At 40.2% G+C, this 7,899-nt stretch overlaps 1 long non-coding RNA gene across 1 annotated transcript; it reads right to left on the reverse strand.

Annotated features, from left to right (window-relative positions):
• Positions 1-303: 303 nt before the first annotated feature.
• Positions 304-7,491, reverse strand: LOC143517675 (uncharacterized). The gene is made up of 3 exons (XR_013132012.1): positions 7,367-7,491; positions 603-703; positions 304-397 (listed from the first exon to the last, which is right to left on the reverse strand). It is a non-coding gene; the product is annotated as an uncharacterized LOC143517675 (long non-coding RNA).
• Between the last annotated feature and the right edge of the window lie 408 nt (positions 7,492-7,899).

Raw genomic sequence — 7,899 nt, forward strand, 5'->3', positions numbered from 1 at the left:
TCATCTTTAGACACATTTTCTTGTGAATCTCCATCTTCTGATGCTGAAGAAATAAAACAACACAAATACATTGGCTGTTCATACTGGACTTTGGCTAACACATTGGAATGACTAGATTATTGATACTTAAATTCTGTGTGAACTGATTTGAGGTCTTTATTGAAATGACATTTTTTTAACTAACATTGTAATTTACTTGTACAATTTTAAAGAATTAACCATGTGAAAAACATACTAAATGTTCTGCTAGCATTACTCTCAAAGTGTGAATACTTCAATAGGAGGTATGATATGTACCCGGGTCCCTGGTTGATTTAGCATCAAGGGAGAGTGACTCCTTATTCTCTGTCTTCTCATTAATGGGAGGGGCTTTGGTTGCTACGGCTTCATGTTCCATCTTAAAAATGAGCAAGAGAAAGATATTTAATAGCTCGAGTCAGGTATAAACAGTAGGTGAGAGACAAACTCATCAAAGAACAACAAGTTATAGATTTATAGACAGACAAACAGACAGACAGACACAGATAGATAGATAGATAGATAGATAGATAGATAGATAGATAGATAGATAGATAGATAATTTCTTCAATGATTGTACGTACTTTGGTTGCCTAGAGATTCTGAGTTTGTTCTGAAGACTCAACGTTTCTTCTACTGAGATCATCTTTACACAATTTTTCTTGTGAATCTCCATCTTCTGATGCTGAAGAAATAAAACACAAATACGTCCACTGTTCATACTGGACCTTGGCTAACTCAATGCAATGAGTAGTTAATTGATACTTTAATTTTGTGTGAACTGATTTGAGGTATTTATTTAAATCACAGGGACTAAAATCTATGAACACTTTACTCCAACAGTCCTTGGGCTACCAGGCAGCTTCACTATAGATTTTTAAATATTGCTTCTTGTAATTAAAGCACTTAATTAAATTTTAAATTTTTATTTAATTTAAAAATGGTGTAGCTCCTGCTGATGAAGTGTGCTAAGCTCACATATTCTGCTACATGGAACATGTAACATATATAATTTGCTACATTTTGCTATCCAGAAAACAGCTTTTTGACTACAGTGGTGTTACTGTATTGTGTTTTATGTAAGGAAGGCATTCATGGAGACCTGCATCTCTGGGAAGAATTGTTTCATTTAGAGATTTAGAGACTAAACTTCACCTCCTGGCATGGGAGTAATTTCCTTTCCATTTTTGTCATATATGATGGTACATGGTCATGTATGATCCTAACAGGACTAGAGTGTAACAGTGCCTTGTATTTTCAGATTTGCTTTTGCTAACAAGATGTCCAAACAAAAGCAAGGGTAGCTCATTTTCTCTCTGAGATACTGAAAGGAAACTACTGTCTATGAAGTGACTGTTCTCTATATTTTCTCTATTCTATGTTTTGTCTATTCTCTCTGTGCTCCTCAGCCTGAGGTCTGTGTGTGTGTGTGTGTGTGTGTGTGTGTGTGTGTGTGTGTGTGTGTGTATGACTCAGGTTGTCTCTACACTATATTATTTTTTCTCAATTGCCACGGTTTCCTGAAACCATGAATCCATTTCTCTAAACTGTAAACACAAAACCCAATTCACTCACTAAATTCACAAAACCTCTGAGTCTTCCTGCAGAACCAAACTATTGTCTCACAACAGTTCAAACAGTGCTCAAAAACAAACAATTTTGTCAAATCAGGCCTAGAGTCAATTAAAATGAAATACAACAATGAATTGTCATAACACACAATGCAGAAAAAATGAAAACACAATGATCGGGGTGGGTTTCCCGAAACGTTCGTAGCGCTAAGTACTTCGTAACCTCGTATGAAACGTACGAGGTTAAGAAGTACTTAGCGCTACGAAAGTTTCGGGAAACCCACCCCAGATCATGAAGCTGTAAAAATAATCTTTATTGTCTACAAAGGAAAATGCTGTTTCAAAACAAAGCTCTTGTTTATCAAAAATGATAAACAATGTGTTTGTGTACATGTATATGTGTGTATACATATATAGCTCATTTTCATCAGAGAGTTACGGGTGGAGGAGGCAGACACGACGGAGCACGGTGCAGTGAAACATAAACGTTTTTAATGTGTACTGTGATGGAGTCCAGCACAAGTAGCATACAGCACTCTTTAACAAATAACGTACACACACTCAGGCACAAACTTTAGACAAAGACGAGCACGAGACATTGCGGGAACGCGCGTTAAATAAGTGAAGAACACATTCCCCCGTGATCACGAGACAAGGCACAGGTGAGACTAACGAACACGCTCACAAACGACTCACACCCACGGAACTACAAACATGGACATAACTAGTTGCAGACAACGTAATAACACGCCCACAAGGAGGGGTCTGGAGCTGAACCGTGACAGTATATATGAAGAGTTTGGTTCCAAAACGCTATAAATCCATTTTGATCAATTTGAGTAAAAATGTGTTTTCTTTAGCAAGAAAGTGGTAGGCTAAAAACCACTGTTTTCTGTTTCAAACTATCAAATACCATACTAAGGTTAAAAAAACACAAACAAAACAAATCAAGATTTTAATATTTAAAGATTTATTAAAAAAAAAAACAATTTGTTTTTTAGCAAAACGCAATAAATCCATGCCATGTTTTTTTCAAAATGTCTTGTATATCCTTTGGCATCAATAGAACATTTTTTTGACTGAAAATGTGCAAAATACAATAATAAATAACTGTAAATTGTACATCTTAATATAATAGTTTGACCATTGGGCCTAAAAACACTAATTTCAAAACATTTCATTAATGAACAAGACATTGTCACGCTACAGCCCCGAACCCCTCCCTTCGAGCGTGTGTTAATGTTCTTTGTGTCTTTGTATGTACGTCCGTGTGTGTGTGTGTGTGTGTTCACTTGTCTCGTTAGACTAACGTGTTTCACGCGGTGCTTGTTAGGCTACATGTATATAGTGTGTATATAGTACATAAATACATTACAACAGTGCATACAATGCATTTACCCCTTCTGATTTGTGGTCATTGGTACTCTGTACAGTTGCTTCATCTGCATTCTGTTGTGTTTTACTGTAGGACTACAACTGCCTTATATAGGACAGAATGCTATGAGGGTCAAAAGGCATGAACAATATACAACATATTCCTTCCCCTTTACTTTAATGCCCACCACTAATACAAAGATTCCATAGTTTTATTTATGTAACTAAATACAATCCAAATACTGAACACTAGGGAAAAAGGGTTGACTACCTCAATCCCCAAGCTGTTCTGTCCCAAAGCTGTAGGTTAGCCACTAAAATATATATTCAGTCTCTCAGGTGGTCGTCTGATTCTAGTGGGATAACGATGTTCAATAGGCTCAGATGGCACCTTTGTACATGTACTGGTAGAGACATACAGCTCTAACTCTGGTGTTGGAGAAGGAGGGCATACCAGGTTGCGGTCTTTAGCCAACTCTGTTGATCAATTTTCCAAAGGGGGTTCCTGGTTAACACAGACGTCGGGTGCGAAGTCAAATGGTTCCACCTTAAGTGTACCATCACTGGATTTTGCTGAAGACAACAATTGGTCTACATGTCTTCGCCAAATCACATCATCTTGTGTTTGGACAGTATAGGAGACAGGACCAGTTTGAGCTGGCACCCATTTAGCACCCTTGCTGTAATTTCGTGCCAGAACACTCTCACCTTGATTGAAAACTCTGTATTTTGCCTTGCTCCACTTAAGACCTGTTGTGACTGTACCACTTGTCTTGTGCTTGGTGGTCTCAGAAGGTCCAATCTAGTACGGAGTTGTCGATTGAACATGGCAAATGCCGGAGTGACCTTAGTAGTGGCATGTGTGGTGTTTCTGTATGCCAACAGGAAGGTGTTAAGTCGACAGTTAAGAGAACTATTGCCTCAAGATGAATATAGAGCTTGTTTCACTGTCTGGACAAATCTTCCAGCTAGCCAGTTTGTTGCTGCATGTTATGGTGCTGATCGTATGTGCTTGTATGTGTTAACACTGACAAGCTGATTTGGCAATCCAAAACGGCTGAAGATTGACTCCTCAATGGTTTTCTCTGCGTAGAGGGGCTAATTGTGGCATGTTTCTCTGTTTCTGGCAAGCTACGCAAGTCTTTGCTTTCTCCTCAATTGCTGCAACTAGCCCAGGTCACCAAAAGTAGCTCAGAGCAATCTCCTTCATTCTCACAATTTCACAGTGCCCCGAGTGAAGTTCTTTTAACACCTTGCATCTTAGTGGTGGTGGTATTACCACTCTAAATCCCCACAGGAAACAACCAGCCTGCACTGTGAGCTCATTTTTTCTCAACTGGTAAGGCTTTAGACTTTCTGTCATCTCTCCTTTGAGCCCACAAGAGACAATGTCCAGCACCTCTGATAGGATAGGGTCAGTTCATGTGTACTTGCGCACTTGTTCTGAAGTCACCGGAACATTAGGCACCTCCTTGAAGTAGAAGATTTCTGTTTGCTGGTGTTCTGCATGCTTTATTGGCAAGGGAAGCCTAGACAGGCCATCGGCACTGCAGTGCAGTTTAGACCTCTGGTGCTTGATGTCATACATATAACCAGACAATAGTAAGGCCCATTGCTGCATACAGCTGGCTGCAAGTGATGGAATGCCAGTCTGGCTACCAATGATTGAAATCAGTGGTCTGTGATCAGTAAGTAAAATGAATTTGCAACCAAAAAGAAATTGATGAAATTTCTTGACGCCAAACACAATTACTAGGGCTTCACGCTCAATTTGCGCATAGTTGCTCTCTGCTTTACTTAAGGTCCGTGATGCAAAAGCTATTGGTCTTTCCTCCTCATTTGGTAGAATGTGTGACACAACAGCACACAATGCATAGGAAGATGCATCACGCACCAACTGAATTGGCAGAGAAGAATTGAAGTGTCTGAGGGCCTTCGAATCTTTGCTTCATTAAAAGCCTTCTCACACCTGTCTAGCAATTTGTGAAGTGGCCGTAGTGTGTTTGCCAAAATTTGTACAAACTTTGAATAATACATCAGTAACCCTAAGAAAGATCACAACTGGCTCACATTTTGTGGTGATGGAGCATCGACAATTGCTTTGACTTTTGATGGAGCCTTATGAAGACCAGTGCTGTCAATCACATGGCCAAGATACTCTACTGATGGGTGGAAGAACTCGCATTTATCTTCCCTGATCCAAATGCCATAGTCCTGTAGCCTCTGAAGATCCAGATTTCTGAGATGGTCATGGTAATCTTTGCCCGTTATCAGAAGATCATCGAGGTAACATTGTACACCCGTCAGCCCAATGAGGGTCTGATCCATTGCTCGCTGAAACAATGCTGGCGCCGAGGTAATACCAAATGGAAGCCTTCGGTGCCTATATAGTCCCTTGTTTGTCACAATAGTCAGTAATTCTTGAGAGTCAGGGTCTACATGCATCTGTAAGTAAGCTTGGCACAGATCTATCTTGCTGAATTTCTGACCTCCAGAAAGAATTGCGAAAAGATCATCAATCAGGGGAAGTGGATATCGTTCAATAGCCAGGACTGGATTTATTGTGACTTTGAAGTCCCCACAGATTCTAATTGATCTGTCTTTCGTAATGACTGGAACAATGGGTGTAGCCCATTCACTCACACTAACCGGTTCCAGTACTCCTGCCTCGAATAGGTGGTTCAGCTCAGCTTCAACCTTGGGTTTGATAGCATAGGGAACAGGTCTCACCTTCAGACATTTTGGCTTACAATCTGGCTTGACACTCAGCTTTACTCTGATGTCCTTCATGCTTCCAAGCTCTTTTGCAAATACCTTAGCATTGTTCCTTCAATATGCTAGGAATAGTTGTACCATATTTTGCAACCATGTACACTTCCTGCCAATTCAGCCTAATCTTTTCCAGCCAGCATCTTGCATCGGTATTGGTTCTCCCTCCAGCAACGGTGTCACCCAATAACCATCAAAGGTTCCTGAGGCTGACAATACATGCAAATATTCATCTTCAGTTTCATCACTGTGTTTCTCAGCTGACCCATCCACTTGATATACCTGCTTCTTTTGAGGTTTTCTGAAACCAACTTTGCTCTGTTCAATGTTTTTATTTGAAACTGGCTTTTTTGTTTTGCATGCTCATTCAATATGCCAGTTTTTGAACTTCTACAGATCATGACTTTGCACCAGCATGGTTTGTTTACATATTGTTTACAGTTTGCATATTCCTAGCCAAGGGTTTTGTGTTTTACTGTCCACTGTATGTACTAGTACAGATCCACTTAGCTGTTGGGCTTCTTTGGCTGCCATTTCCATGGATTCACTTCAATTGCCCTCTCTAGCATTAAGTTGCTCTCAGTCAAAAGACGCTTCTGAATGGTTTCACTACACAAGACACAAACTAACTTGTGTCTTATGGTGTCATTCAAAGTACCTCCAAACTCGCAGTGTTCTGATAGCCTCTTCAGAACCATGACAAACTGTGATATTGACTCTCCCTCCTCCTGATTTCGTTTGTGAATCTGAATCTCTTGGCTATGATGAGGGTCTTTGGACAGTAATGCTTTTTCAATGTATTTACAATGGTATCATAGGAACAGTCACCAGGCTTCTCAGGTTGCAGCAGGCTACGTAGCAGATAGTAGGTTTTGCTACCCATTACGCTGAGAAATGTGGGTACTATCACATCAGGCTTAATGCTGTTGGCCAGCACAAAGAACTCAAAACGTTCTGTGTATGAGCGCCACGACTCAACAGACTCATCAAAAGTCCATTGTATCCAACTACACCTGCTATTTCTTCCTTTTCTTTGTTTAAAATGCATTTGTGTATAGGATTAGCAGCGCCTTATTTTCTTACTGCAGCGCCAAGAAGGGGAGGAGGGCTCGTAGGCACCATCACGGCTCTTCCCCTGTACGTTGCTGCGAGGCCCCTGTGACCGTCGAAAAAATGCAGCAGGATCCTGTGTGTACGAGCCTGCTGCGTCAAGCTCAAATATCCAAGGAGGAGTTGATGGCGGAGTATTTCCACCAAGCCGCACTGCAGGTATGGAGGGAGAGACACCGCTCTCCCACCAGAGACTCCTCGCCCCTGAGAGTAAGGTCCTTAGAGCTTTACACAGTGGAGATGACTCCTAAACCCCCGGAGAGTAAGTTTGAGGGGGAGGAGTTGTAAGAGGAGGAAAGCTCCCCTCCGTACATGTACTCAGTATAATATGTACTCAATATAATATTATGTATCTCTGCTAATCAGACTTTTATTAAATGCCCAGAAACTTGCATAAAGAGGCAGGGTGGAGCTAGAGAAACAAAACAAAGACTCAATGCTGGCACCTCAATAACAGAATTATTCACAGTATTGTAAAAGGTGCAAACAATTTATAAAGTTAAAACCAAATAAACAACAAATACCTTTAGCTCTTCTCTTGCATGGAAAGCAACAATTCTGAAAGACATTTGAAAGACAGCAAGACATTTTTCATGGCTCCCGTCATATTCCAGGGTTTGCTGGTGCTCTTTTGCTTTTGCTCCTTTTGAGGCACAACAGGAAGTGACTGCTGTTAATGTCTTACCAGAAATTACATAACGCAGTAAAATACAGGAATCACTAACCTGTTACACCAGTTAAGTCAGAGGCAGTGATTGCTTAGTTACCTTGAAAAAGTAATCCAATTACTGATTACATCTTTTAAAAGTAACTTAGTTATGTTACTGATTCCTTGATTTTAAAATTTAGATTACAAGTTAGTTTAGTAGTTACATTCAGCAGCAAAAGGAGCCACACAAATTAGAATATTAATTAAGACCAATACAAAAAAAGAACTTTTAGAAATATTTTTTTGTACACGCTAACAACACCTGTACATACTGGCAAGAGGAGGTGCTGTGTAGTCATGGTCCTTAGCACAAATGCTTAAATCTTCCACAACCTCCGACTCTGGTGG

The sequence above is a fragment of the Brachyhypopomus gauderio genome, chromosome 6 (genome assembly GCF_052324685.1).
Source record: "Brachyhypopomus gauderio isolate BG-103 chromosome 6, BGAUD_0.2, whole genome shotgun sequence".
NCBI lineage: Eukaryota > Metazoa > Chordata > Actinopteri > Gymnotiformes > Hypopomidae > Brachyhypopomus > Brachyhypopomus gauderio.